Below are 8143 nucleotides of genomic sequence, written 5' to 3'. Positions count from 1 at the left end.
CTTTCCACACACCAGCTTAAGGTTTTAACACTTGCCTTGGACATCATGTTCACCTCCAAGTCCCAGTATATTTTATTAGAGCTGAGGTGAACAAACAAAAAAAGACCTCAGCCTGCTTTTTATTATCTGTCCACAGTTCCACTCATCAAACAGGAGCAAACTTCCTCTTTCTTTTTACTAAATTTATATTTCTATAATGATTTCTCATTATTCTGAGTTGGCCATTCTGAATGTTGCATTCTAACTATATGTGTGTGTGCTTTATTTCCACACCTGTCCTTGGCAGTCCAGCTGGGAACTCCTTTCCCTCCTTGTGTTTGATGCTGAAGAGCTCACTAGCAGCCAAGCCAGTCTTTCACTACTTTTCATATTTTCCTCTATGGAAGAATAGTTTCAATTTCTGCCATTAATACATGCCACAGACTCCAATATTCCTGTTCCTGAATAAACAATATTTTTATCTCAGAATATTTGAATGTACTTTGACATTATAACTGATGAGATCACACTGTCTCCTTCCACCGAGCCCAATGCCAAGTGCTCCTGAAATGCTGCTGTTGACTTGACGCCTCTTTTAAATCTGAACTGTTGTTACTTTACATGTTTGCAAAACAAATGTACACTAGTAACAGAATATGCCTTGCTGCCAATACAACAAAATTTTATCCCCCTCACTTGCTGCTACTTTAAAATCAAACAGTAATGTTTCACCTACTGAATCGTGACCCATGTACCTGCTATGGTAATGATGCAATGCACACGAAGTACTAAATTTAAGCCATGCATAGTTTTTCACTTCCTAAACTAATACAACATACGTGAAATGGGAGGTATTGCTATCATGTTAGAATTTTAAATTATCAAGAGGATGAATCAGGTAACATGTCATTCACCTTTAATTCATTTAACTTTTTAAGATGTATCTGCACACAAATTAATTCAAATGCTGCTGAATTTCACTGAAGGCTAATGGGAAAAGTTCATGCAAATACAAGCCCCAAAGTCTGCTAACAATTTATTTTTCCTTATAAGTAAAGGCTAAAAGAAACATTAATACCTGGAAAAGTGTTCAGATAGCTTCGACAGACACCAAAAGTCAAATAATTCAGTTGATTTAACTAAGTTGATTTGAATGTCAGGAGAAACAAGGGCTGTGTGCCCAAACTTTGTCTACTCCCTCAGCTACAGAGGCTGATCTAACAAAGAGCATTATCGCTTCCTTTGACCTTTATCCCTAAATCCTTAATGTTGGGTTAATATTTCTGATTTACTCTATGTCACTAACACATAGTGTTAAGTTGCTAAAAACACTACTAGCAAAAGATATGTTTCCAATAAGCATGCATTATAAATGCAGTCTTTGCTAAACTACCTTAGTTGTTGCTCTCTGAATATTTAATTTTATTTTTTCTAACAATAAAGATTCTTGTGAGAAGAAAAAAAAGTTCTCCAAGTCCAAGGATTCCACTGATATCCAAGAAAAACAAACCTAGCCCGATCTAGCTAAATGAAATTTTGCAAAAGCATCTCAATACTACTGTATGCTCCACTTTAACAACACTAGCAAGTCAGGAACCCATAAGCTCTGGGCTGTTGCTGGCAAACATCACCCCTGTAAAAATCATGCCAGCAAACTATGCTGAAAGCAGATGCAACCACTGACAGCCATAAATACCTCTGTGTTATCTGGCAGCCAGTTTATGGAAATATCTTTCAGTGTTGTTCACACTGCTGGGACCAAAATACTAAGAACAGAATCATTGTGAAGGCCAATCAGTTTCCGCCCTCCATGTTTTTCCCCCATTCAGAATATACTCTCACTTCACAGGCTTCTCATCCTATGAATATGTTTCAAGAAGCTGATAAAGAACTTTTTAACTGTTTACCTGAAACCACTCCAAGCAGGCAAGCATAATTAATCTTACTGCAAGTCAGCAATTCAGAAAGGAAATTATCCTGTTACACCTATTGCTGACTGTGTTCTTATGTGTTCTCTGCTTCCGTGTACTGAATGGCAAAATGGCCAAGAAAAAAAAAAAAAAGAAGACCATGTCAAAGTAACAGGGTAGCTAAATCCACTACTTCCTTGAAACTCAGAGTCCCAATATGACTGGTATTCCCAGTCCATACCAAAGGCATTCCAAGAACACTTGGGTGATTTGAGAACATCATCGGAGCCAAAAGAAAAAGCAGCAAGAGCAACATACACTTTTCTGAAGATCTTTATGGTTTGCTGTAAAATTTTTGGCTGCTTAGCACCTGTTGTCACTGTACCTTGGTCAGGCACACAAGGCAGAGAAAGCAGCACAATTCTAATTCCATTCACGGAGAGGAACAGATGAGATCACACTGCAAAACAAATCCATATTGTGCTGTGGTTGGGGGCATGCACTTCTTGCAAAGTCTAGCATTGGAAATCAATACGTTCCTCAAAAGGGGAGATAAACTTTTGACCTCCATAGGTTTCCTTACATTAATATTGAATTTATAACACTGAACTAAAACACATTTATGGCACAAATGAAGTGTAAAAGTGCCGCAAACGTGCAAGGAAGAAACAGCACAGTTCTGTTTAGTAAGAGCCATGGGTCCAGTGTAACAGTGTACTGATGTTTCACCTTCAACTTGTAATTATGAGAGGCACACCTCCCTTCTCAGGCTCCCTTCTTCCTCTATATGTTTAAGGTATACATGCTTACAGAAGCACTACTCTTCATGTAATGCCAGTACAGTGATGAAGCAGAAAGCCAAACTATCTCTCCCTCTCAGGTTTGCTGTGTTAGGGCAGGAGCCTGCCACAGCAAAATGAGTTAACGCAACTCAATAAAAACCCATGCTACTTTTTGGACTTGGCTGCACGACAGCAACTTTTTAACCACAGCACTCTCACTCGTGTGTAAAAAACCTAAACATCTGAAAATAATTTAGTTATTACAATTATATTAACTGCTAATTGTTAATAAAACTAACTCAAAAGTATAATACTCTCTTCCCTCCTGCTCAAGAGTATCTGAGGTTTTACAGAAGATTTTGTGAATGCAAGTGGGATTTATTCTTCAGCAGTTTAACTCTTCAACTGTTAGCCAACAGCTAAATTTAAGTTACAATCTAAAGGTTTACTGGAATATAAGGACTGTCAATACTTTACAGATTTTATTTTTTTCACATGCATTAGGAAATCCTTCCAACTTCGAGGGCATCATTTGATCAGTTCCCCAGGCAAACTCCACTATTGCGAGAATAGTCTTTCTACATAAAAATTTTCACAGAAAGAAATCCTACCCTTCACCAATATACAATACAGGCAACTTCCAAAAATGAGCTAGAAACAGAATGATAATGGGCACAACTGCCTTTCAGTAATTTATGCAAAGAATCTAGCACATTTTTATTACCACACAGCTTTCCCGTCTTTAAAAACAAAAAACAACGGACAAGATCTTCTAAGGCACGCAAATGTTTAAATAATAAAAAAAAGTGTCTGTCATATGCTTGGAGACTACAGTAGAGGTACAAGGGAAGAAGACATTTGACTGTGCTTCTAAAGCTAAATGGCAAAAACTACATGATAAGAATTTGCCTCATACTTTTAGAGCTAATCTAGCCATGCTATGTATGTTCTCACACAAAAAGTAGATAACACCATGCTCATTATGATTAGACCAGAATTAACTGTCATGGTCTAAAGTTACTGTACATGTAGGCAATTCAGTATTACATCAAAATTTGACCTTTTTTAAACAAAAAAAAAAAAAAAAGATAAAGAAGTCACTGATTTCCCAGTAACTCACCACCCATGGGAACCCACCAGCATTTGAAACAGAATAAATTTCAGGGCAAATTCTCCTACTGCTAGAAAAAGGTGCTACATTTGGTTCAGAGATAATCTGAGTCAAAGTCCCAACTACATGTTGGGCCTCCTGCATGCAGATAGCTATGCTTGTGCCATGTTTCCAAATCTTCCCATTAATTAAAGGTAATCCCACTTGATATCATAGGCAACACATTCATAGATTATGTCTTCACATGCCTTGAGCCTGTATCACCACTCTTATCAGCTCTTATCTTACTTGCCCTGTTTCAATTCCACATGGAATTGCCTGACCTGGATATGTCCTTCAGGATCACCTTTGACAAGAATTTTTTGGCCACATGGTTTAACATGCAAAGCATTCTTATCATACCATCAGTGAGTCCTTGACTGAGAGATACCTACCTGTAATAATAGGAAGTCTTATGATCAATGCCTACAACCGAAAGTAAGGGAAGATGCATTCCCAAAGCTCCTCGGTGTTCATAACACTAACTTCAGCTGGTGAATGCTTTGTTATCATCACAGCACCTCCACAGTTAAGCTGACACTTTAAAATGTACTGGCATGTGTATACATGTATTACAGTGGAGTGATATTAAGCCAGAAGCACTTATTGTTGTACACATTCAGAAGTCCATTCAAAACTGTTCTTTTAATTCATTAGATTCACGGAATCATTAAGGTTGGAAAAGACCTCCAAGATCATCAAGTCCAGCCTGTGACTGAACACCACGTCAACTAAACCATAGCACCAAGTGCCACATCCAGTCATTTCTTGAACACTCCCAGGGATGGTGACTCCACCCCTTCCCTAGGCAGCCCCTGCTAATGCTTAACCACCTCTTCAGTGAAGATACTCTTCCTATGTCCAGCCCGAACCTTCCCTGGCACAGCTTGAGGCCATTTCCTCTGATTCTGTCGCTGGTTGCCTGGGAGAAGAGACCAACACCCATCTGGTTACAAGCTCCTTTCAGGCAGTTGCAGAGAGTGCAAGGTCTCCCCCGAGCCTCTTCTCCAGGCTACACACCCCCAGATCCCTCAGCCACTCCTCACAGGACTCACTCTCTAAACTTTTCACCAGCTTCACTGTCCTTCTCTGGACATGTTCCAGAACCAAAATGTCCTTGTAGTGAGGGGATCAGAACTGGATCCAGGACTTGAAGTGCAGCCTCACCAACTCGATCCAGGTCCAACTGACCTGCTACCCATGACACAATGAAGTCCTAGCTCTACTTTCCAAATAAATTAATCAGATCAGGAAATGGCACTGTTTCTTGTAAGCTGTTTGCCTGAGTTTTTAAAGACACAGACATTCTTACAGAACAGCCATACCAGCATCCACTTACAAGTCTTCATTTGGCCACTACGCTTTATTGCAAAAAGGACTGAAAAAAAATTCAGGATTTTTAAGTAACTCATGCCCAAACTTTTAACCAGTGCAGACCTTTGTAGCCTCTTCTGGAAGCACCCCAAGATTGTATGTCTTTACTCAATACTATCAGAGCATTAAAAGTGCAACCATAACATACCAAAAGTACAGGCATCTGCTGTTGTGTACTGAATTACCTGAAACACACCCAAAAGTAGGTCACAAAAAGCACTATTTTGTCAACAGCCTTCCTTGACTGCCCTCTTTCCTAGCAATTATTCATATGGGGATACAGCATATGACTGTTTTGTTGCGGTTGCAGCTATTTGGTATAAAACTCATCTATCCCATTAGGCTGAGAAGAGACCACAAGTAAGGTAACAATGCCAAGCCAGCATGTCTGAGTAGAAGAGTCTGAGAGTTTAAGTGTCTGTAAACCAAAATATAGCTATAAAATTGTTACTAAAAATGATAACTGGAACAAGAGGTCAAAAAAGCCTTGTTCTCAGCAGCATATAACAAACACCACAAACATACCAACTACACTAAATATGCCATGAGAGAAAGAGAGAGAGAGAGAACATATCTCTCTCATGTTTGAGGGAAACCACTGCTCACAGTAACATCGGATCACGATGTGGAGAACTGCATCCTCAAAAAGTCAAGTATGCTACTCAAACATTATAGAACTAAACAAGATTCCCATCAGACTAATTAAAATTTGGAGGTCTTTTGCAATGAAACCATCTTCAGGCATCAAAAAGCAGCATTTATATATAATAAATTAAGTTATTAAAGGGAGGAACAGCAGCACTTGTGAATAAATTCTTTGTTAAAAAGAAGTCTTAAACTGATGTATATCAAAGTAATCTCAATAATCCTTCAATGTACAGTTTAACAGAGAAACATGCTTCAGAGTTTGAGAGTCTGTAAATCTGAAGACTTAAGCCTGACAAGCATCAATGCATCTTTTTGAAGAGAAAACACAGCTATAGATTTCTAATACTCAGTCTCATGCCAGGATCAAATAAAATCACATTAGCAGCAGTTTCACCAATTTTGGTTCTCTTGGCTTCAGATTTTATGAATGTTTGTAACCCATTTAGAGGAATAAAAACCCAAAAAAATAAAACAAGAAAAACAACTCAAAGCCAAAACCCTTACGGAGGACAATCCAGTTTTTACCAGCATCACCGTATCGTTTAGACACACTAAAGTTTCAAGAAAAAAAAAAAAGGAAACTGTGTACATAAAGCTAAGTTTCTTCCATGGGCTTTGTCCACACATTTTTCATCATTCTGATAGGATTCACTTCTTTTTCAAAGCACACATCGTCAATCACCATGGGTCAATAAACAGACTAAAACAGCTGTTAGCAAAAGTCAGTTGCAAACATTTGTTTTGATTGAGACAGATAAGAGGAAAAGGCATCTGGATGTTCCACAAGTTTCCCAAGTGCCATCACACATCAATATCTCACTGGTACAATCTCACCCTCTACAGTTATTTATAATTTACCTTGTAGATTGTAAGTTTTTCTGTCTTCCCTTCTCCCTTTGACCTTCCATGTTCATTAAAGCAGAGCCAGAGAGGAATAAACAAATTACAGCATTAGGTCCTAATTCTTAAATTAGTTTCAAATCAGGAGGACTCTTGTACACACACACCCTAGCAGAAGTAAAGCACTACAAATAATGTGAAAACCCTAATTTGACGTCACTCCTTCAGGTATTTCAAACCCTTTCAATTAACATTTTTTCAATTAACATTTTTTCTAAAAGGTTTACTTCTAGAAATTATGATATAAAACCAGCACAAGGCAGAAACACGGGTCTGTACTGCATGACCTAACACTACTACCTATTGGTGTATGAGAGATCTCTTTGAATAGAGGCTTTATTATCACTTCCTCTTCTCTCTGAAAACGAAAACAAAATTAAAACGTAATGCTTTCCCGCTAAGAAGATGAGGCCCTAGATCCTTCTTACTACTATAACAGAGAATAAAAACACTGTTGTACTGAAGGAAAATGCAACTATAAACTCTTGCACAGCATCAATTTCACACTGATCAACAGAAAATACCTAGGCAGAGAGGGCACTGGCAGATTCTGAAGTCACATTCAGTTCAATTAGAAGTAATAGGGTGGCATATAAAATTACACAATCATTTTTACGCATTTTTTCTTCTTATCGCCATCGTATGAGATATGTTAATGCTAATCAGAAAACCAATCAAACAGGCCAGGGAAGAGAAAAATCAGAGTAAAACAGAAATCTCCAAATACTGTCAAGTGTGCCTTAGCCTTTCTCAGTTACAAGAGACCACATATGCCTCAACCTGGCAAACTCCTATACTGGCAGGCTGGCCCTATGCACAATGTCCTAGCAGACAGTGGGCATCTGCCAGCACCTATGTACTTGTCCATATGGAGCAGTTCAAGCATGCCGAGTTGCTACCAACACCCTTGAGTGACAGAATGGTTCACATGACCTTGCTAACAGCTCCTCAAAAAACAGAGAAAGCAGCATAGCAATCACTTTGTCAGGGCACGCTGCCTTCTCCAGTTACCAGAGCCCCTAAGTTGCCGAGACCTCTACTTTCCTTTGGCATCCAAAGTAAATACCAAAACAGCCTCCAGTGATTCGGTGAGTGACGCAACGACAAAGCAATAATCAATGTTAATTAACCTGTTAAAACAGAAGTCCGAACCCAAACTGAGCACTCATGCACAGGGTCACGTGAGTGACAGCCCTACGCAGGAATACCTGGCACTCTGTGAGGCGCCACACTTGTGAGGAAAAAACCTTCCGGAAAATAAAAGCGCGTATCCCATGCTCTCACCTCGGCACTCGCCCGCTCATACAGCCCTGCGCGAAGCCCGGGTCCTCTCTCTCCCAGAAGTTTGCGACCAAAGCTGCCCACGGGTCGCCCTACAAAGCAGCAGCAAAAAAGCCGAG

General features: G+C 39.3%; 1 protein-coding gene across 5 annotated transcripts in view; it reads right to left on the bottom strand.

Moving 5' to 3' along the window:
• Positions 1-8137, bottom strand: part of FAM160A1 (family with sequence similarity 160 member A1) — an 83531-nt gene extending 75394 nt beyond the window's left edge. For all 5 annotated transcript variants that reach the window (XM_017736839.1, XM_017736840.1, XM_017736841.1 and 2 more), the window contains exon 1: positions 8028-8137. The gene's annotated coding sequence lies outside the window, so the exon portion shown is untranslated. The remainder of the gene's footprint in view (positions 1-8027) is intronic.
• Between the last annotated feature and the right edge of the window lie 6 nt (positions 8138-8143).

The sequence above is a fragment of the Corvus brachyrhynchos genome, unplaced genomic scaffold, assembly GCF_000691975.1.
Source record: "Corvus brachyrhynchos isolate BGI_N302 unplaced genomic scaffold, ASM69197v1 scaffold175, whole genome shotgun sequence".
Classification (NCBI taxonomy): domain Eukaryota; kingdom Metazoa; phylum Chordata; class Aves; order Passeriformes; family Corvidae; genus Corvus; species Corvus brachyrhynchos.
The sequence above is the reverse complement of the archived record's forward strand: the minus strand, read 5'-3'. Positions and strand labels throughout refer to the sequence as shown.